The sequence below is a fragment of the Mastigoproctus giganteus genome, chromosome 6 (genome assembly GCF_048544385.1).
Source record: "Mastigoproctus giganteus isolate SK-2022 chromosome 6, ASM4854438v1, whole genome shotgun sequence".
Classification (NCBI taxonomy): Eukaryota; Metazoa; Arthropoda; class Arachnida; order Uropygi; family Thelyphonidae; genus Mastigoproctus; species Mastigoproctus giganteus.
In genome coordinates, this window is record NC_143580.1 from 232,937,952 (window position 1) to 232,960,190 (window position 22,239).

The following is a 22,239-nucleotide window of genomic DNA, read 5'->3' on the forward strand; positions in this document are numbered from 1 at the left end:
AGAAAACTTCATATATGCCTGCACAATTACCCCCAGGTCCTTTTCGTTCTCTACCACTGTCAGTGTAGACCAGCGGAGATGGGAGAAATCCCGGGTGCCGTCCGACACGAACATACCTTGTCAGTGTAGACCACAGAGTTGATACGTCACTCTGGGGTTGCTGCTTCACATATGTAGTACTTTACATTTGTCAATTTTAAACTTCATTTGCCACCTCTCAGCCCATCTGCTCAACTTTTCTAGATCCTGTTGCAGCAATGTACTGTCATTAGTGTCCTTAACAACCCTGCCGACTGTATCGTCTGCAAACTTGGACATTAAGCTTGATATACCATCATCAATATCATTTATAGGAATACAGAAAACAACAATGGACCCAATACTGAACCCTGAGGGACTCTACTAATAACATTAGATCACGATGAGCAGTGTCCATTGATTACCACTCTGTCTTCTCCCACTCAACCATTCCTTTATCCATAGCAGCAATTTGCCTGCAATGCCACACTGCTCCAATTTGTTCAGCAGTCTTCCATGTGCAACAGTATCAAAAGCCTTTCTAAGATCCAAATATATGATATCAAAGTTATTCCCTGCATCCAGTTCCTTTGTGACCACATCATAGTATCTAATCAAATTGGTCAGGCAAGACCATGCTGTGTCTGAGCTATAATTGAAGTCTTGTCTAGGTGATCCTGCAGTGCTTCTTTAACCAGTGCCTCCATTAATTTTCCTGGAACAGAAGTTAAACTAACAGGTCTATAATTACTTATGTTGCCCTTTGATCCTCCTTTATGAATTGGGGTTACATTTGCACATCTTCAGTCAATGGGTACCTCCCCTGAGTCCAAAGAAGCTCTCATAATTATGGCTAAGGGTTTGCTTACTTCCTTAGCTGCCTCCTTTAATATAACTGGATAGATCCCGTCCACCCCGGTTGCCTTTTTATGTTTATCTTCAACAATTTCTCCTCTCAGTTATTACAAAATCATCCAGCTCACTGCCAGAGTTTAACTCACATCTGGCATTCTCCTCCCTGAATAACTCCTCATGGGTGAATGTAGATGCAATCTACATTACCATTGCCTTATACAATGGGATAATCACATCCTTATCCCTGCTAGCAAAATTCCTGTGCATCATTGACCCATGACCTGCTCTGGCAGATTGTCTGTATAGCTCAGAGAACTTCATATATGACTGCACAATCACCCCCAGGTCTTTTTAATTTTTCGCTACCCTGAGTGTAGTATCACACAGTTGAAACATTACTCTGGAGTTATTGCTTGCCATATGCAGTACTTTGTATTTAACAATATTAAACTTCAATTGCCATTTCTCAGCTCTGCGTAACTTTCCTAGATCTTGTTGCAGTACATACTATCATTAACCACCCTGCTAACCTTCACATTATCTATAAACTTGGACATTTAGCCTTATATTCCTTCATTAATATCATTGATAAATATAGAAATATTTATAACCTTGAGAAATATGATAAAATTGCCTTAAACACTTGTTCACACGAGTTTCTTTATTTCTTGTTAACTTGGAAAGCTAGACAATTGCTCATCTGGCTTAAGAATGAAGTGTACACTACATACCGTTTTAAGGTATATATATACATATTTATTTATTTCATTTGATATTTTTTCCATTTGACATCACTGGTCACCAATAAGGTGCCTCACTTCAAAATCAAAAGAGGAAATATGTGGGTGGGGTGTCTGATGTAATGATTATTAAAATAAATTTATATTTTGTTAATGTGTAATATTCAACAATAACAAATTCGACTAGAGCAAACCTTGGAATATCCAAACTTGGAACAAGCTTAACCTCAAAAAATATGATAAAATTGCCTTAAACACTTGTTCACACGAGATTCTTTATTTCTTATTAACTTGGAAAGCTAGACAATTGCACATCTGGCTTAAGAATGAATGGGACACTACATACTGTTTTAAGGTGTTGTGAAAGCTAGGTTATCGATCCTAGTTGGTGACCTGTTTTCCAAGTGACAGATTTGACTAACTTACAGTATCTTATTGCAGCCCCAGGGAGAGATTCACAGATCTCTCCACAGGGAGAGATTAGGATGAAAACTGAGCCCTCGGACTGCTGCAACTATTGCTGTGAACAGAGTACTGGGGGCTGATGCAACCCAGGCGAAAACATCACCTGAGGGCTGATGCAGCCCAGGTGAATACATCACCTGAGGGCTGATGCAACCTATCCAATTATATTAAGAGTAGCTACAAAATAACTGGCTAAACCTTTGTCTCATTATAATGAGAGGCATCCTTAATTCAGGGAAGGTACCTGATTGGAGTTGTTTTAGGTTTTCATTAAAAAAAGAAAAAAAAAAAAAAGAAGGGTATTAGAACCTATAGTACACAATACGGTGCATGGGTTGACGGTTCAGAAGTTGAAAGAAGATACTTGTTAGCAGTCGATTTCTGTAGATTTTAAAATTTCAGGAAATGCATGTGAAGGAAAGTTGTTCCAAAAAAACAGAAATTAAAGGAATAAATGAGGAAGAAGAAGAGTTGATTCTGCGAGTCTGAAGTTGGACAATAAAAGGATTCTGACTGATTATGGCACGTGTTCAGACTGGTTTTGAAGAGAGAGAGAGAGAGAGAGAGAGAGAGAGAGAGAGAGAGAGAGAGAGAGAGAGAGAGAGAGAGAGAGAGAGAAAAGGGGAATTATAGAAGCCAATTCAGAAGAATTTGCTTCTAAGAATTCAGAAGTGCCCATTGGAAGTATCTGTGGAAAAGGCATGCAAAAACAGAACACCTATTAGACAGAGAGTGGAGAGACTTTGTAAGAGATAGGTCAATTAACTTAATTGTCCTCTTTTGAATGGAGTATAGAAGCTTGAGAGAGGTTATAGGGTCACCACCAGATGTGGGAACAATATTCCATGGTAAGGTAGATTTGAGATTTGAACAGAGTGAGTAGCTATTTGGAAGAAAAGTAACTCTGACAGCAAAAGAGAAAACACAGTTTTTTAGATGCAAAGGAAGCAATATTTGTGATGTGCTTATGCTAAGAGAGATTAGAAGTCATGATAATCCCAAATAGAGATACATGATCTTGTATAGAAATCTGAGTGTCATCGAGGATGAGCATAGGATCAGAAGAATTCTTTTTATTGCAACCTGAAATTAAGGTGGCCACAATACACTTAATGTTGCAACTTACCTGTCACAGCATGCAGGCCAGGGGATATAAAACAGGACTGAGTTTTAGAAGAATTGAAATTAATAATAAATTTCTTTATTGCTGCTAAGTACAATAAAATAATACTCATCATGGTGACTTGGCCAGGAGTTTTACCTTAAGGCAGAAAAATGATACATGTGATTAAAATTGGGAAAATGAAAAGTTATATTGGAAATTATGTTAAATGAAATGAAATGTTAAAAATGAAAGCATATAAAAAAATAAAATTATAATAAGTAGGAAAATATAAAGAGAAAAAAAATGAAGATCGTAACACAATTTGGAAGAATTTATTCCAGTTGAACAGATACAATCCACTCTAGGAGAATGTGACTGTATTTGTAATCAATAGCAGTTTTCTGCAGGTTAATTCCAAGATGTAGCAGTGCCTGAATTTTGGGTAGTGTCTGGGCAGGTTGTTTCAGATGGTTGTATTTCAGGATTAGTGTTGGGTCAGACCTCATGGATAGCAGAGGGTTGTGCCACTGACAGAAATCCGAGATGTTTGGGGTTTATCACTCCTGTGAACATTTTTACTGTAGTCATTAAATCGCTGATGTTAATTAAATTTAACTCCAGGAGCTCACATCTGGTGAGTATGGGCTTAGTACACCCAGAATCCTGAGCTGGATATCATCATTCTTCTCTTTTTTTGATGATTCCCTTCTACTTCTCTCTCTCTCTCTCTGAGTAATTCAGAATTTTTTTTTTTTGGCTGGTGCAGCATAAGCCTTAGGCTCCCTTGCACCATATGGCTAATAATAATAATAATAATAATAAACCTTGGGAGATTGGGTACATTTAGCTGCTCAGCCATGTCAGTTGTTCTCAGTTGGGGGGGGTTGGCGATGCTTATTTTTGGCCCACTTCAGGGTCCAGTATTCACACTGAACACCAGTTTTTGAAGTGAGGCCAAGCTTGAAGCCAATCATTTTCACTAGAGATAATAGCAACATTGTGGGTCTGCAGTTCACAATCGTTGTGTGTATTGGAGAACAAGCTTGAGGTAGCTTTGATATGGTGTTCAGGTTGATCTAGGGCAGCAGTTCCCAACCAATGGTTTGCAAACCCCTGGGAGGTTCGCGAAAGTGTTCCAGGGGGTTCGCATTAAAAATTCTATAATGGCGTCTGCTTAGATTTACATAGGCATATTATTGTAAACTACAAAATATAACTAATAGTAAACAATAAAGTAAAAGCAAATTAAATAAAAAGTAAAGAATTGCCAAAGAAATCACATCTCCCACAATTCCTTATAATTAGTTTACTATCTTACAGTATATCACATTAAATAAATACGTTTTCCATACTAAATTTTTTTTGATTCTCAAGGTCCATTATTATTATTATTATTATGAGCCATATGGTACAAGGAAGCCTGAGGCTTATGCTGCACCAGCCAAAAACAAATTTCCGAGTCACCCTGAGAGAGAGAGAGAAAGAATGATGATATCCAGCTCAGGACCCTGGGTATGCCAAGCCCATACTCACCAGATTTGAGCCCCTGGGATTTTTATTTATTTTTTTTATATATATATTTTTAGAACCTATAGTACTTAATACTGTGCATGGGTTGGAGGTTGAGTAGATGAAAGAAAATATTTGTTGATATTATACTTGAACTTCTGTAATTTTCAGGAAATACATATGAAGGAAGGTTGTTCCAGAAAATGGCAGTTGAATGAATAAACGAGGAAGATGAAAAGTTGGTTCTGTGAGTTTGAAGTTGGACAGTATGAATGTTGGCTGGTGGCGGTACGTGTTCGGATTACTTTGAAAGAGAGAGTCGGGATTGTAGAAGACAATTCAGAAGAACAGTGCTCGTGGAAGTATCTATAGAAAGGTCTACCTCCCCACACCGGTTGGAAAAGGTCCGAGTTTGGATCCCGTCGATGACGTGAGGAATTTTAAAGGGCTTTTTTCACTCCATGGTTGAGTTAGTTGGTCTCAGACACAATAAATATTATGGGTAGATGTAATCATTTACATGTGCTAATATCATAAATACCCTAATATCATAATTTTTTTTGTTAGAGATGAGACATTAATTAACCTAACTGCCCTCTTTTGAATGGAATCTAGAAGCCTGAGAGAGGTTTTATGGGCACTGCCCCAGATGTGGGAACAATATTCCATGGTAGGGGGATTTGTGATTTCTACAGAGTCAACTTGGCGCACTATGGCCATAGTTGCCGATGCGCCTAATAAATCCTGAAACAAACAAACAGAGTCAACAACAGTTTGGAAGGAAAATAACGCTAAGAGAAAGAGAAAACCAAGTTTTTTAGATGCAGAGGAAGCAATATTTGTAATGTGCTTTATGCCAAGAGAGATTAGAAGTCAGGGTAATTCCCAAGATCTTCCCTAGAAATCAGTGTCATCGAAGATAAACATAGGAGCAGAAGAATCCTTTTTGAGAGATATAAGAAAGGACTAGGTTTTAGAAGGATTGAAATTAAGTTATCTTTGCCCCACTGGAGATCAGCATTTAAGGAAACGTAGTGGATATTCGAGAAGTTGAAACTGTTTGAGCAGGGCAAGATTTCTCAAACTGGAGGTGGAATGCAATGTGCTGTCATCAGCAAAACTATGGATAGGATTTCCGATCAATTGAAGAAGGTCAGTAATATATAAGAGGAAAAGTGTGGGAGAAAGAACTGAACCTTGACGAACACCTGCATTAGTGGAGAAGTTAGAAGACAGAGAGCTGTCTACCCTTAACCAGTGAGTGGTTAGAGATAAAACTGAATAGCCAATTACAAAAAACAGCTGGCAAACCATAGGATGGAAGCTTATTTAGAAGACCTTTATGCCAAACATGATCCAAAGCCTTTGAGATGTCAAGAGCAACTTCTTGTGTTTCACTGAACTTTTCCATTGAATTTGTCCATAAATGGGTAACATAAGCCAGAATATCACCAGCGGATCGACACTGATGGAATCCATACTGGAAATCATTGATCAGACGGAAGGTTTCTAGATAGTTTAAGAGTTGGCAATTAATTGATTTCTCGTTACTTTAGAAAGAGTAGAAGTACAGTAAACCCCCGCTATTCGCGGTATCGCGTATTCGCGATCGCTGATTTAATATAAAATGAAACCTAAAAAAATGTGAATTTTAAAGCGCCGTGAATATTATCCGCCATAAAAAAACATGGGCGTGGCTACAATTATCTTTCCCGGTCAAAACAGCTCTCAGTGGATGGGGGGAGAGGGGTGACAAAATCGCGAGCGTGGATGTTTCTCGCTAATCCTTGTTCAGTATGTGTTATGCGCTTGTAATGGAAGTTTTTGTCGTTTGCTTTTAATTTATATGCTTATAAATTAAATAAATTTATCAATTTATAAATTGATATGCTTACAAAAGTGATAAATCTACCGTTTTGCAGTGTAAAACAGACTTTTTCAAGTGTGTTAACGGACGAAAGTGACTTTATTGTGGACAAGTTCTTTCTAACCCGTACAAAAATATGGCTACAAATAACAAGAGAAATGTGAAAATATCAAAGAAGGTGATGACATTAGCGAATAAAATTGAGTTATTAGACAAAATTTCTAATGGTCAAAGTATCTCCTCAGTGGCAAAACATTATAAAATCAATGAGTCAACGTTACGATCAATCAAAAAATCGGAAGAAAAAATCCGCCGTAGTGTCCGTGAAAACGCGCTAATTGTTTCAAAAATTTGCTCTGTAACTCGTGATGTTAAATTAGGAAATATGGAAAAGGCTTTAAATCTGTGGATAGAAGACCGAACTCAAAATAAAATTCTGTTAAGTTCACTCATCATTCGTGAAAAGGCAAAACTCCTTTATCAACACTTTAGCGAAACTGGTGGTAGCTCTGGCGGGATAAGTTTTTTAGCCAGCAAAGGTGCTGGTTTGAAAGATTTGTTTGAAATTTCTAATAAATATTACATTTAATATTAAATTGTTTCTTATTTTCATTTCGATGCCATATGCTTGCATTTCACTACTGTCTATGTACATAGTCATATTATGAAGGTACATATAACACATACATAGACAAAATTTTAGACTAGTTTTTCTTATATATTTCATACTTTGGAACGGAACCCCTTTATTACTATGGGAGCCATAACTCAGTATTCACGTTTTCAGTATTCGCGACATTTCTCAGGAACGTAACCCTCGCGAATAGCGGGAGTTTACTGTAATTGCAATGGGACAATAATTGGATGGGAGGGATTTGTCACCCTTTTTAGGAACTGGCTGGATATGAGAAATTTCCAAGCAGAAGGAAAAACACCTTTGGAATAAGGAAGTGAACAAAAGTGGCAAAGAACAGATGTAAGTTCTGGAGCTCAGGTTTTGAGAACAAGTGGAGAAATACCATCAGGACCTGGAGCTTCCTTAGCATCGAGATTCATCAAAATCCTTCTGACATCGTTTTGATGGAAGACCACAGGAGGCATTAAATGGAGTGTACTGAGAATGGTTTGAGGTGATTTAACAAGATCATCAATATGTGAGTTGGAAGAAAAATGGGATGCTGGCAGGTCAGCGTTATCATTGGCTTATGTGGCAACAGAACCATCTGATTTTGACAGAAGTGAGAACAGAGATGGGCAAAAGTTGGGGCCAATAGCTTTGGCAAGAGACCAGAATGATGAGCTACCATTGGACAAGAAGCAAGTTTTTCGCTCTTAGCCTGTTTGAAATCTAGTTTGGACTGATTAATAACTGATTTACAAAGTATAAATTATACTTAATAATAAAAATTATTACGCTATGTCGCTTATAAAAATGTAGTACTGTAAATATTTTATAATAAAATTCAGAAATATTATACGATTTCAGAGAATATAGGCTTAGTGATTCGCTTTAAAAATTTTACGTTGAAAGGGGTTTTGAAGTCAAAAAAGGTTGAGAAGCGCTGATCTAGGGGAAAGACATTCATTATGAGCATGAGAATTGTTTTATGATCTGAGGATGATCAGATGGGAGGCTTTCAACTTGAATTGGAAACACAATGGAGGAAGTAGCAAAAATCACTGGCCCAAAACTTTTTTCTGTTTTCTGCTTAGTTTTTAAGAGGTTTATGCTTATACAAAAATTACAGAAAAAGTTTTTGGCATGTGGTAATACCAGAGTGAGACTTAATGATACAGCACTGATAATGCTTTAACTTTTGAGAGAGAGAGAGAGGGAGAGACAGAATTGTTATCAAAATGCAATTTAAGTTGAATAATTTTGTTTTCACAGTCAGTGCCACTGTGAATGCAATGAGAGGTAATGAAGGCAGTAGTAATAGTAATGGCAAATGATGCATGGAAGCAAACTTATATGGCATCGGCCAAAAAAAAAAAAAAAATTGTGTGTGTGTGTGCGCCCAGCATGCATAGCAGAAATTAAGTGAAACTTCTTTAGGCGAACATTTGTCACTTGACCGAGGATCCCGTATTGACCATATGAATGCTGCAGGCATTGAATCTGCACGAATTACTTCCATCTCAAAATTGCCTGGAGCGCACCTAAAGAAGTTTCACTTCAAAAAAATCTGCACAGTTCACCCATCCGTCTAGTTTGTCTAGAATTTGTCTAGTTCTTCTTTGAATTTATTCAACCACAACGCTTCCACAACAACATTATGGGTAGCCTGTTCCAACAATCAACCACCTGCTGGCTGAAGACGAACTTCAGCCTGCAACCTTCCTCAACTTGAATTTATCACCCCTCACGCGGTACCTCCGTAGCCAGGTGGGAAGGAGCAGCAGTGCGTAGCACACGCTTCTTGATTAGACCGGGGTTCGAGCCCGTGACCACCAGATGCGGAAAGGTCAGGTAATGACCACAGCATATTCCCGGAGCAATATAGCCTTAGTTGCTAATGCTCCTAAAAACCAAATAATAAACAAACATACTGTAGTTTTTACTGTTTTGCACCAACCTTGCGTAGAAATAAAAATAAAAATAAAAACACCAAGGAAACAGAACTTTTGATAACTGTGTTTATAATAAATTACAATAACCTGTATTTACAATAAATTTAACTTTACAATAAACTATACATATGAATTATTAAAATCTGCTACATTACAATCAATAAAATGCATTAAAATATACTAGATTAAAAGCGATAAAAACCGTAGCTTTCAAAGGCTCCAGCCTTCTTCTTCAGCGGTGTTTTCTTGTTCTGCAGTACATCTTTAAATATCAGCAGGTTAATGGTACTCCTCACGTGTTTTCATTCACACGTGTTCCGTTCTCTTGCGTTGTGGAACCGGAAGTGGCTCGAGCGGAAGTCATACGGAACCGTTCATCCCTCGTGAACCGTTCATCCGTCGTGACCCGTTCATGAACGGGTCACGACGGATCTTGCAAAATGTGGTTACCCCCAGAGGATTATAGAGAAATATGTTAAAGGAAATCAGAGGAGAGGCGAGCCTTTTACACCAATAGCCACTGCATACATTCCCTACTATCCGGGTTTGACTGATCATATAGCTAGAATACTAAGAAAGTACCAGACACGTTGTGTGCAGCTTCCAGGGCGGAGGCTGCACACAATCGTGTCTCAGGTTAAAGACCCCATTCAAAAAGAGAACACAAGTGGGGTCGTATATAGCATTAGATGCCCGGATTGTGGGGAATGTTATGTAGGGGAAACAAAACGCCGTCTTAAAGATCGTCTGGGGGAACACACTAAGGCAATAAGAAATGCGGAATATGGCAAGTCCGCCGTGGCCGAGCATTTTTGGGAGAAGCAACACCAGATCTCCCCGGACGATGCTATCATCACCGATCGGGCGCATAAGTTCTGGGGACCATAAGTGGCTCGAGAGTTTGCGGATTTGTTCTACAATTAACATTAATAGAGATAGAGGTACGCGGATTCATCCCATCTTTGAGACCACTATCCTCAGAAGGGATGAACGGTTCCGTATGACTTCCGCTCGAGCCACTTCCGGTTCCACAACGCAAGAGAACGGAACACGTGTGAATGAAAACACGTGAGGAGTACCATTAACCTGCTGATATTTAAAGATGTACTGCAGAACAAGAAAACACCGCTGAAGAAGAAGGCTGGAGCCTTTGAAAGCTACGGTTTTTATCGCTTTTAATCTAGTATATTTTAATACATTTTATTGATTGTAATGTAGCAGATTTTAATAATTCATATGTATAGTTTATTGTAAAGTTAAATTTATTGTAAATACAGGTTATTGTAATTTATTATAAACACAGTTATCAAAAGTTCTGTTTCCTTGGTGTTTTTATTTTTATTTTTATTTCTACGCAAGGTTGGTGCAAAACACTAAAAACTACAGTATGAATATACCCAACCTCAGAGGCCTGTTTGAAGAAATAAACAAACAAACAACATCACCCCTCATGTGTGTAGTCTCAGTAATTGGAAGAATGCCATTAATATTCAGCTTACTCAATTCATTCAAAGCTTTAAACACCTCATTCTGATCTCCCTGCAGGTGCCTAGTCTTAATATGCTGCAATTTGCAGAACTGAAGTATTTTTAGGTAAGAACTCTTCACCAGCCTGGTTGCTCTTCTCTGTAAATGTCACAGCAGCTCTGTATCTTTCCTAAAGTGAGGCCTTCAGACCAGTATACAGTACTCAAGATGCATGACCTTATTCAAAGCGATCATCACTTCCTTATCCACTCTAGCAAGGATTTCTGTATATAATTGACAAAACCCCATGAGCTGTCTTGGCAGCATGTCTGCCAGGAGAGCTCATGGGCTTTTGTTAGGGAATTTAATGTCTGATTCACAATTACCTCCAGGGCTTTTTCACTTTCCACTACACTGAGTATAGTACCACACAGTTGATAAGTTACTCTGGGGTTACTACTTCCCATATGCAGTATCTTGCATTTGTCAATGTTAAACTTCAATTGCCATTTCTCAGCCCATCGACCCAATTTTACCAGACCTTGTTGCTGTAGCTCACCCTGATGACTGTCATTAACCAACCTGCCAACCTTTGTATCATCTGCAAACTTAGACATTAAGCCTGATATACGTTCATATATATATATATATACTTTGATATACCTCCATATTATTCATAAATATTGAAAAATTAGACCAGCACCGAACCCTGGGAAACTCCACTAATAACATTAGTCTGCAAAGGGCAGTGCCTCTGATAACCACTCTCTGTCCTCTTCCACTTAATCATCACTTTATCCATAGTAGTAACTTGCCTTTAATGCCTCATGGCTTCCGTAGCCGAGTAGTCAGGAGCGGGAGTGCAGTAGCACACGCTCTTTGAGGAGACCGGCATTCAAGCTCCTGACTGCTAAATACAGTCGATCTGCCAAGCCGCACTGGATCAGTGTTGCAGATTATTATTTTTTTTTTTATGAAAACCCAAAACATGAAAGGTATCAAAACCTATAGTACTTAGTACCGTGCATGGGTTGAAGGAGAAGTATGGGGGGAGAGGGATGCCGGAAACTTTGCTCTAGAGACTAAACATGGGTTTCACCACTTCAAGCCTCCAATAAGCAAAGTGGTGGTATTTCACCAGTTAATGAAAGTCATCTACCACCTATAAATATTATGGTCCATTTCCCTCAGCATGAATTGTTGAGGAGGCTTCCATCCTGCAGTGGGTTGATAATGGCTGCAGTTTTTTTTTTGCTCCAGTTTGTACATCAGTCTTTTATGTGCAACAGTATCAATATGGATCTCCCCCTGAATCCAAGGATGCTCATATAATTGTGGCTAAGGGTTTATTTACTTCCTTTACTACCTCCTTTAATATAATTGGATAGATTCCAGTCACCCCGGATGCCTTATTTATGTCCATCTTCAACAATTTCTCCTCCACTTTCTTTTCAGTTATCACAAAGTCATTTAGCTCCTTTTTAGAGTTTGATAAACTTTTGGCATTCCTCTCCCTACAGAATCCCTCTTGTGAACTTTCAATTGGTTTTCAACCGGAGTGCCGTGGCACCTTAGGGTACCTCAACAACATTCCAGGAGTGCCACGTAATTTGGGTTTAAGTTACTTAAACTTATTATTATTTTTTAATTTATATGTTTATTTCATTATAAAAAGATATACGGTATCTTTTTAATTTTGTGGTGATCTATAATTGATGTTTACTTAGTACCTCTATATAAATAATAAAATTATATTAGTATATATATTTTGTGTTGTGAAATGTAATTTTTATAATTATATTATCGTAATATAAATATCATATAACATATATATTTTTTATTATATATATATATATATATATATATCTCTATATTATATCTCTCTCTCTCTATATATATATATATATATATAATATATATATAGAGAGAGAGAGAAAGAGAGAAAGAAAGAAAAAAATTGAGTAGGGGTGCCGCAAAATAAAATAAATTACTTAGGGGGGTGCTGTTATTAAAAAAAGATTGAAAACCAGAGTTAACCCATAGACATCAAGTGGCCCAATGTGATTCAACCCCTTCCTTCTACTGTTAATCTGTTTGAAAATGAAATGCAAAGGCATAATCCTTATGGGTTTTGGTAATTAACTATATAATATCAGTGTAGATACACCATAGTTAAACCATAAATTTGAACTACATATGTAGTGTAAAAGGCATTGTTTTAATAGTATCTCATATTGTGGGTGCCTTCACGAGATAGCTGGTATTGCACTACTTCAAATAAATAACGCTTCTCTAGTAGAGAAGACTACTGTTATTTATTTTCTGAGGATACCACCACCCAGACGATTGTTTTGAAGCTAGTGGACAGGCAGATACCCTGGTAGTGCAACATGCCATCACAGTTGCGAAGTTATATCCACAATATGAGAGATGCCAAAGGGATATAACTTTGCAACCTGCCAACCTCTGTATCATCTGCAAACTTAGACATTAAGCCTGATATACCTTCATCAATATCATTCATAAATATGGAAAACAATGGACCCAGCACTGAACCCTTGGGAACTCCACTAATAACATTAGTCCACAAAAAGCAGTGTCCATTAATAACTCTGTCTTCTTCCACTTAACCATCCCTTTATCCATAGCAGTAACTTGCACTCTATGCCACATTGCTCCAGTTTTTACAGCAGCTTTTATGTGCAACAGTATCAAAATCCTTCCTGAAATCTAAGTATATGATGTCAAAATTATTTTTTGCATCCAGTTCCTTGGTTACTGCATCAAAGTAACCTATCAGCTTGGTTCAAGATTGCCGCTTGACAAATCCATGTTGTGATTGCAGTATAGTTGCATGCCTGTCCAAATTGTCCTGCATTACTTCTTTAACCAGTTCAGTGGTTTTCAACCAGGGTGCCACAGCACCCCTAGGGTACCGCAACAACAATCTTGGGGTGCCGTGTAATTTGGGTCTAAGTTACTTAAAGTTATTATTATTATTATTTTTTTGAAATTTATATATTTATTTCATTATAAAAAGGGTATGGTACAATATCCATTGTACCGTATCTTTTTAATTTTGTGGTGATCTATAATCGATCTTTATTTATTACTTTTTTTAAAGAATAAAATTATTATATAGGTATATATTAAAAGGTCGAAAACCAATGTAATAGGTATTTCTTTTGGCCTAGGGGTGCCGTGAAAATATTACTGGGACAGTAAGGGCACCGTGAACTGAGAAAATTTGGGAACCTCTGAACCAGTGATTCCATTATTTTCCCTGGAACAAATGTTAAGCTAACAGGTCTGTAATTACTCATGTTACCTTTTGATCTTCCTTTATGAATTCGGGATATATTCGAACGTCTCCAGTCCATAGGGACCTCCCTGAATCCAAGGATGCTGTCATAATTGTGGCTAAGGGTTTTCTTACCTCCTTTACTGCCTCCCTTAATATAATTAGATTCCATCTGCCCTTGTTATATTACTGTAGAATAATTAGCATTAGCATTGGCACATGATGCAAGAAAGCAAGCTTATATAGCATCAGCCAAAAAAAAAACCCCTTATTTCACCCATCCACTCATTCCTTGAATCTATTTAAGCTATCAACTTCTACAACGACAGATGGAAGTTTGTCCACCAATCAACCACCCGCTGGCGAAAGGCAAACTTCCGCACATCTATCCTTAAAAACCCTTATTTCACCCATCCATTCGTTCAAAATACCTGTCCAGCTGAGCCTTAAATTTATTTAGGCTATCAACTTCCACAACAAGGGATGGAAGTCTGTTCCACCAACCAACTATCCAGTGGCTAAAGGCAAATTTCTGCACATCTATCCTACATCTGTCTTTCCTCAATTTGAATTTATGCCCTCTCAGGTGATTATTTTGAGCAAAAGGAAGAATCCCATCGGCATTGAGCATGCTCAAACCATTCAAGGCTTTATACACCTCTATCAGATCACCTCGCCGGTGCCTAGTTTCCAAACACTGTAATTTGCGAAACTTAAGCCTTTCTTTGTAAGAGCAACCCTTTGTTCCATTCACTAATTATGTTGCCCTTCTCTGTACTCGTTCCAGCAGCTCTACATCCTTCTTGAAATGAGGCCTCCAGACCTGTATACAGTACTCAAGGTGTGGCCTGACCATTGCCTTATACAAGGGGATAATCACCTCCTTATCCCTGCTAGAAAAAATTTTGTATATCATTGACAAGACACCATGAGCTACTCTTGGAGATTGTCTGCACTGCTCAGAAAACTTTATATCTACCTGTACAATTACCCCCAGGTCCTTTTCATTCTCTGCTACTGTCAGTGTGGTACCACAGAGTTGATATGTTATGCTGGAATTACTGCTTCTCATATGTAGTACTTTACATTTGTCAATGTTAAACTTTATTTGCCACCTCTCAGCCCATCTGCTCAACTTTTCTAGATCCTGTTGCAGCAGTGATGTGTCATTAACAACCCTGCCAACCTTTGTATCATCTGCAAACTTGGACATTAAGCCTGATATAGCATCATCAATATCATTTATAAATACAGAAAACAACAATGGACCCAACACTGAACCCTAAGGGACTCCACTAATAACATTAGTCCACGAAGAACAGTGTCCATTGATTACCTCTCTGTGTTGTCTCCCACTCCACCATCCCTTTATTTATTGCAGCAATTTGCCTCCAATGCCACACTGCTCCAATTTGTGCAGCAGTCTTCCGTGTGCAACAGTATCAAAGGCTTTTTTGAGATCCAAATATATGATATCAAAGTTATTCTTTGTATCCAGTTCCTTTGTGATTACATCATAATATCCAATCAAATTAGTCAGACAAGACTTCCCCTTAACAAATCCATGCTGTGTCCTAGCTATAACTGAAGTCTTGTCTAGATGATTCTGCAGTGCCTCCATTAATTTCCCTGGAACAGAAGTTAAACTAATAGGTAATTACAGACCTGTGTCTGTAATTATCTGTCTCCCCCTTTGAGCCTCCTTTGGGAATTGGGGTCACATTTGCACATCTCCAGTCAATGGGTATCTCCACTGAGTCCAGGGAAGCTCTTATAATTATGGCTAAGGGTTTGCTTGCTTTCTTTGCCACCTCCTTTAATATAACTGGATAGATTCCATCCACCCCAGGTGCCTTCCTTGTGTTTATCTTCAACAATTTCTCCTCCTCTTTACTCTCAGTTATTACAAGATAATATAGAACCTGGCACATTTTGGCCCCAGCTGCCCCTTGTGCCCTTAAACACCAATACCATCTGTCAGTACCCCCGGTGCCTTTTTTTATGTCCATCCTCAACAACTGGCATCCCCTTCCCTAAAGAATTCCTCACGTGTGAATGTAGATGCAAAATACCTATTCAATTTGTTTGCAGCCTGAGCAGGGTCATCAACATTTAACCGATACTCATCGTGGCCTAGTGTGATTCACTCTCTTCCTTCTACTGTTAATATAAGCATAGAAGTCTTTGCTGTTTTTCTTTGCTAAAGACTTCTCATAATCTGCCTTAGCTTGTCTAACCTACTTTGTGACTTGATTGCAGACTAATTTATATCTACCATAGGCGTCTGTATCACCTGATAATTTATATGCATCCCATGCACTTTTCTTTTCTGCTATGTGTCTCAGTAGTTCATCTGACTTCCATTTAAGTCTACACCTTGAACACCATTTCTTCTTTGGTATGAAAAGCCTAGTAGCTTCTTTGATTACTTCCCTGAATGCTTCCTATTACATTATTTAAAAACTGTCTCAGACCATAGTAGGGACCCTTACGAAAGCAAATGCCTTTCCATTACTCTTGACAGTAGTTATGTCTTTAATTAAATTTCACGTTAGTACGCTGTGATCACTACCACCCAGTGGGTCTTTTACCTGCAGATTCTTAATGCATGAAGGATCACTGATAACCAGGTCAAGTATACTGCTTTCTCTTGTTGCCTATCCAACATGCTGCTGTTATTGAAAACAGTTATAGAAGTCTTGCTAGCCAGTGAGTGACCACAAATTCTAGTCAACATCTGGAAATTTAAAATCCCCCATTAGGAAACATTCTGATTTAGTGGTATACTCTATTTCTCTGTATAGCCTAATGACTGTGATGTATACCACCACTTTGCTTATTGGAGGCTTGAAGTGGTGAAACCCATGTTTAGTCGCTAGAGCAAAGTTTCCGGCATCCCCCTCCCCCCTACTTCTCCTTCAACCCATGCACGGTACTAAGTACTATAGGTTTTGATACCTTTCGTGTTTGGGTTTTCATAAAAAAAAAAAAAAAAAAAATACTCATCACAGTCATTAGACCTATAGCACATTCCTACTCTTTTTTGTTTTCCCAGTGCTTATATCACACCAAACTGACTCAACATTGCACTTGTCTCCCATGTAAACTGGATGCATTAGATTTAATATGCTTCTTAACTAAGATCATAACCCTCCACCTCTCCTGTCCTTCCTTTATCCATTTTACTCCCTATATTCAAATTAGGCATCACTTATGTCCAAGTGACACAATTGTAGGAAACAGATGTCATTCAAACATTCAGAAAGGGTGCAAGAATATTTGCTGATGCTATTGAGGCAGTGTTAGGTGGGTCGGAAAACTGCTAGCTTGGGGGGAGACAAAGACCAATAGATTGACAGTAGCCACTGGCAGAGGTGAAAGAGATTCTTGCACTGCTTCTATTAGAATGAGCAGAAGCCTGAAAAACAAGATGCATGGTATTTCAGAGACTGCTGGGAGCCATTGCGGTACAAATAAACACATGGGTTGTGTTAGGGTAGCTAAGAATAGAAACAGGTGCAGGTATACTTGCGTGTACACCAATGCTAGGAGTTTAGTAAATAAATTTGATGAATTTGAGGTATTGCTCAAAACATCAAAGGCAGATATTGTTGGGATATCAGAGACGTGGTGTCACACAGATATAAGGGATGCAGAACTGCAATTTGGGGAGTACAACGTCTACAGAAAGGATAGACAGGATAGGAAGGGGGGAGGGGTTATGCTATTAGTTAAGAAACACATAAAAACCAAGGAAGTGAAGCCAGTCGACATCACTGGACAGTGCAGTGTTGAGTCAGTTTGGTGTGACATAAGCATTGGGAGATCAAAATTGAGAGTAGGAGTGTGCTATAGGCCTAATGACTCTGATGAGTATAATAAGGAACTGTACAGGGAAATAGAGTGGGCTAGTCAATCAGAGAGTCTTATAATGGGAGATTTTAATTTCCCAGATATTGACTGGAATTTGGGGGCTGGTTACTCACACACTAGCAGGGCTTTTGTGGATTTATTGGATGATTGTTTTCTACATCAGCATGTTCAGGAGGCAACTAGAGGGAGTAATACTCTTGATTTGATTATCAGCAGTGATTCTTCATGCATTAAGAATCTGCAGATAAATGAACCACTAGGTGGCAGTGATCACAGTGTGCTGAAGTGGGATTTACTGAAAGAGGTAACTACCATTAGGGGTAAAGGGAAGGGTTATTGCTTCCGTAAAGGCGACTACGATGGACTGAGACAGTATTTAAATTCTATACAGTGGGACCAACTGATGATGTTACCAACAGCAAATTCAAAATGGGAAGCATTCAAAGAACGTATCTTGGAAGCTACTAGGCTTTACATACCAACTAAGAAATATTGTTCAAGGTTTAGGCCAAAATGGATGTCAGATGAACTAATGAGGCATATGGCAGAGAAGAAAAATGCATGGGATACTTACAAATTAACACATGACACAGAAGCCTATGATAGATACAAGTTGATATGCAACCAAGTTACAAAGGAGGTTAGGCAGGCGAAGGCAGATTACGAGAAATCCTTGGCAAGGGATGCAAAGAAAAACAGCAAAGAGTTCTTTACTTATGTAAACTCTAAAAGGAAGGGGATGAATCAGATTGGTCCACTTGATATTGATGGGTCAACTGTTGATGATCCTGCTCAGGTAGCTAACAAACTAAATGAATATTTTGCATCGACATTCACACATGAGGAGTTATTCAGCAAGGGGAATGCCAGAGGTGTATTCAACTCTAGCAGTAAGCTACAGAATCTTGAAATAACTGGGAGTAAAGTGGAGGAGAAACTGTTGAAGATAAACACAAGAAAGGCACCCGGGGTGGATGGGATCTATCCAGTTATATTAAAGGAGGCAGCAAAGGAAGTAAGCAAACCCTTAGCCATAATTATGAGAGCTTCCTTGGACTCAGGGGAGGTACCCATAGACTGGAAATGTGCAAATGTGATCCCAATTCACAAAGGAGGATCAAAGGCTGACACAAGTAACTATAGACCTGTGAGCTTAACTTCTGTTCCAGGAAAATTAATGGAGGCACTGGTTAAAGAAGCACTGCAGGATCATTTAGACAAGACTTCAGTTATAGCTCAGACACAGCATGGTTTTGTTAAGGGGAAGTCTTGCCTGACCAACTTGATTGGACACTATGATGCAGTCACAAAAGAACTGGATGCAGGGAATAACTTTGATATTATATACTTGGATCTTAGAAAGGCTTTTGATACTGTTGCACATGGAAGACTGCTACACAAATTGGAGCAGTGTGACATTGGAGGCAAATTTCTGCTATGGATAAAGGGGTGGTTGAGTGGGAGAAGACAGAGAGTGGTAATCAATGGACACTGCTCATCGTGGACTAATGTTATTAGTGGAGTCCCTCAGGGCTCAGTGTTGGGTCCATTATTGTTTTCTGTATTTATAAATGATATTGATGATGGTATATCAAGCTTAATGTCCAAGTTTGCAGACGATACAAAGGTTGGCAGGGTTGTCAAGGACACTACTGACACTACACTGCTGCAAAAGGATCTGGAAAGGTTGAGCAGATGGGCTGAGAGGTGGCAAATGAAGTTTAACATTGACAAATGTAAAGTACTACACATGGGAAACAGCAACCCCAGAGCAACGTATCAACTCTGTGGTACTACACTGACAGTCGTAGAGAATGAAAGGTACTTGGGGGTGATTGTGCAGGCAGATATGAAGTTCTCTGAGCAGTGCAGACGGGCTGCAAGAGTAGCTCATGGAGTATTGTCAATGATATACAGGAATTTTTCCAGCAGGGATAAGGAGGTGATTATTCCATTGTACAAGGCAATGGTCAGGCCACACCTAGAGTACTGTATACAGGTCTGGAGGCCTCATTTCAAGAAGGATGTAGAGCTGCTGGAACGAGTACAGAGAAAGGCAACAAGATTAGTGAATGGAACAAAGGGGTGCTCTTACGAAGAAAGGCTTAAGTTTTGCAAATTACAGTGTCTGGAGACTAGGCACCAGCGAGGTGATCTGATAGAGGTGTATAAAGCCTTGAATGGTTTAAGCATGCTCAATGCTGATGGGATTCTTCCTCTAGCTCAGGAAAATCACCTGAGAGGGCATAAATTCAAATTGAGGAAAGACAGATGTAGGATAGACGTGCGGAAATTTGCCTTTAGCCAGCGGGTGGTTGGTTGGTGGAACAGACTGCCATCCCTTGTGGTGGAGGTTGATAGCCTAAATAAGTTTAAGGCTCAGCTGGACAGGTATTTTGAACGAACAGAGGGGTGAAGTGGAAGTGGTTTTTTTTTTTTTTTTTTTTGGCTGATGCTGCATAAGCTTGCTTTCTTGCATCAAATGCCTCTACTAATGCTAATGCTAATGCTAATGCAAACATGTGATGTCTAATTTACATGTAAGTGTAAATTAGGCTTATTAGTGTGCACGCAAGTATACATTCACATGTTGTTACTCTTAGCTACCACAGTCTATGGATGTATTTGTTCCGTGATAACCAACAGCAGTTCCTGAAGTCCCAGACACTTTGCTTTCCAGGTTGCTGCATGTACCAGTAGTAGCAGTTCAAGGATCACTTTCACCTCTGCCTGCAGCTCTAGTTAAACTATTAAAAAATGTTCTTGGTTATACTCTGACATGACCACTAGGTCAGTGGAGTTTACAATAAACCATTTAAACCATTAATACAAATGTTAATCATATTTAGCAGTCACAGGCTTGAACTCTGGTCCACTCATATAGCACTTGCTACTGCACTCCCGTTCCTGACCACTCGGCTATGTGTGTGTGTATCTCCCAAGATAACAGTTTTCTGATCCATCTATCACTGCCTCGATAGCACATCAAACATCCTTACATTCTATTCAAGTGTATCCCATCCATGTAAAAACTCTCTCTGTTAACAAGCACAGACCTAGCTGTGCTTGTTAATTCTACCTCATGAGCCTTGCACATTCTTTCAAGGGGTGAATTGATTGACAAGGCTCTCAACTGTACTCCTTCCTATTGTGTCTGGGCAGAATTGTAGACACTTTCAAATTGAATCCTAACTCTTCACTTTTTCCCAACATTGTCCTGTACTTGTTAAATAATATATAAGATCTTTATTACAGTCAGTGAATAGTTACATGGATGCCTAATGCAATACCCATTACAGCGACAATGCTAGGGGTTTAACATAAAAATTAACTAATACAGGAAAAATTATGTGAAAAACTATTAACAGGGTAATGAAAGAACATTTTTTCCTGCTACACACAGCATGATGAAAAAATGATGGCAGTCACTCAGTTGAAGACAAAAGCTGTTCCTCGGTGATGCGTCTTCTGTAGGATTTGTCCCCTATGAACTTTTTGTATTCGACATCCATCTCCTGGACATTGTGGGGCATCTCCATGGGCATGAATCTGTCGCATATCCTGAGTCTCTATGCCACAGACTGCAGAGAGAGAGAGATGGGGGGGGGGGCTTTTAAGGGCTTCAGGGAGATCCTCCAGTTGCACATCTGCCAGAAACTTGGCATATTAATTTTGCTTGCTATCATTTTTATTGAGATGAGTAAGCCGAGGGTGAAGATCTGATCCAAAACTTTTCTGTAATTAGTAGTTTGGTAATATCCGAAGTGTGAGGGGTGGAAGTTTATGCTTGAAGAGGATCCAGCCAAGAAGCCAGTACTCATCAGATGCAATAGTTTTTAGCATGGTTTTCGTTTCCGACACCCAGATTTCAGATCCATAGGTGATGACTGGCTGTGGAAACTGGTATATGTATTGGAGCATGTACTCAGGCTCTGTGACATGAAGGTGGTGTTGTTTGGCAAGTCATCTTGATCTGCACACCTTGTTGTGAATATCTGCAACATGGTGTTTGAAGCTGAGTTTAGGGTTGAAGATCTCTGTGCTTGGTTATTGGGATGATGGGGTTTCTGTGGATTTCTAGGTTTAGTTGCGTTGGATATGATTTAAGTGCAAACATCATTTGTGTGGATTTATTTGGATTTATCTTAAGAGAGAACTGTGCTAAGTATGTAATAAGATTCTTAAGGCTGTTAATGGTTTCGGAAGCAGAATCAGGTCAGTTGGTCCCGTGTATCTGATTGAGGAACTTCAAGTCATCTGTCCTCAGATAAGTCAATTAAGTCCTCAGATCTCCTCCTCTTAATATCATTAGTGCCAATGTGTGTAACAATATCAACTTTTGATTAGGTCTATTTGTCTAGAGCTGGACAAGTGCCATAGGTGACATCTAACCTAGGCTAGGCAAGGCAAGAGGGGCAGAAGGAGAGTTGCTTGATCTTGTTCAGTAGATGACCACAACTATAATGTG

At 38.9% G+C, this 22,239-nt stretch overlaps 1 protein-coding gene across 1 annotated transcript in view; it reads left to right on the top strand.

The window, feature by feature from the left end:
- The window catches only part of LOC150085088 (uncharacterized), a 159,301-nt gene that overhangs the window by 1,568 nt on the left and 135,494 nt on the right, over window positions 1-22,239 (top strand). The window lies entirely within an intron of this gene.